This window comes from Carlito syrichta, unplaced genomic scaffold, assembly GCF_000164805.1.
Source record: "Carlito syrichta isolate Samal-C Ts95f unplaced genomic scaffold, Tarsius_syrichta-2.0.1 Scaffold308773, whole genome shotgun sequence".
NCBI classification, from domain to species: Eukaryota; Metazoa; Chordata; class Mammalia; order Primates; family Tarsiidae; genus Carlito; species Carlito syrichta.
The window spans coordinates 527904-529734 of NW_007252869.1; positions in this window are offsets into that span (position 1 = coordinate 527904).

Consider the following 1831-nt stretch of genomic DNA (forward strand, 5'->3'; position numbering starts at 1 on the left):
TCTCTGGAGCTTGCTGGGTTTGTCTGCTTTTTTTCTTTTTTTTTTTTCTGAGACCAGGTATCTCTTTCTTCTTTAAAAATTCTGAACAAGACTCACCTGCTGCCCTGGATACTTATTCCATTTAAAGGATCTGAAACCAGAGGAATTTCTTTCTGTTGAATCTGGAGGAGTGTGGATCCTTAACAAGTGTTTCTATCATAGAGTAAATGCCGTCTACAAAACAGGGCCTTGAACTGCAATCTTTCCCACTCAGTATCCTATGGGCTCAGATAGCCAGAACACAGTTTTCTTATTGACTCCCTGTCACCATGCACTTGGCAAATTGCACTTGCTGAATGACGGATGAGTCCAACTCCTGTCGCTGTTGCCTCCACTTGACATTCTAACCTGCTAACCGTCTCCTTGACTGATTTCCTAATCTGTATTTTGGATTCCCTATCATGTTGCCTTCTTCTGTTGCTTGGACAGCTCCATATTTCAAGCCTTCTCCTTTTCACATTCTAACTGAAAAGCCCGAGAAGTTTCCTTCGAATAAAATTTCAAGTTTGGAAAGAAAAGCTACGATCACCTTGTCCAGAAACCCTGCCATTCTTGAATTTTCCTGAAATTGTTTTGGTGAACTAGATGTCCAGCCTGGGCTTGAGTTCCTCTAGTGATGGGGACTCACTACCAGTGGAAGCGACCCGTTTAATCTCTCTGGATAGCTCTGCACACTAGACAATGCTTTCTTCAGATGAGCTGAAATTCTGTTCCTTGCAGCGATTGCTGTTGGTTCCCGAGCACAGAGTTAAGAAGCTTCTTTTTCATGAGAGGGCTCTTCAAGTATTTGAAGACAATGACTTTATGGTGTTGCCTGTACATCCCTTCCTTCATCTAAACAAACTATCCTCACATGACATGGTTCTGTATCCCTTGTCCTTTTGGTTTCTCTTGCTGGCTTCCAACTCCCTCTGAAGCGGAGGGACCAAGCTGAAGACACTGTTGTGCCTTAGGCCCACTCGACTCCAAGTGGACAGCAGTGCCCCCTGCCTCAGGGACTTTTCTCTTCCTCAGTGGGCCGGCTGCCATTTGGGACATTTTGAGAATATATGTTGTGTCTACTGTCTGACTAAACCCCCTATTTCTTTCCCCGGTATTATTGTCGAATCTCCGAATCACAGTTCTTGTATTCCATCCTTTTTGATTTGGTTGTTTGGTCCTTAATATTTATTTAATTTAACACTATTATTAAATTAATATAAATTGGTTCTGGGCAAGAGGGCGATGGAACAGGTCGGACTGAGAGAGTCTCTGCAAGAGTGAGTGTCCGTAAAGACTCTCTGTGTGAGTGGGAGTGTGTTGGTGGATGAGTGAAAGTCCGTCTGAGGGGAAACTTGGGTTCATGCACCCGGGGCTGTACTTTAGAGGTAACTGCAACCCACCAGTGCCCTGAGATTGGAGACCCGGGCGTGCAGGATCGTCCGCTGTTCTTGGGGCTCTCTTGAGAGGAGGCAGCAGAGAATAGCAGTCCCTCACCACCTGGTACCCAGCCCACACCATCACCTGCAGCAGCAGACTGGGCATGAGCAGCAGGAACCATGGAGAAGGCAGGTGGTGGAAATCTGGAATAAAGCTCCAATACTGGTGACGAGACGCCGATAGGCACCATTTTCTCAGTCCCAGGACCAGGCAGAGACCTGCAGTGCCCCACCCAGCTCTGCCCAGCCTCCATCTGGGAACCCAGAGGCTATGCTCTCATCGGACTTGGAGAGACAGATGTCTCCCCCTACCTCCATCCTCATGTTGGAATAAGTACAGACACATCAGATCTGAGTGGGAGACTTGACAGCAG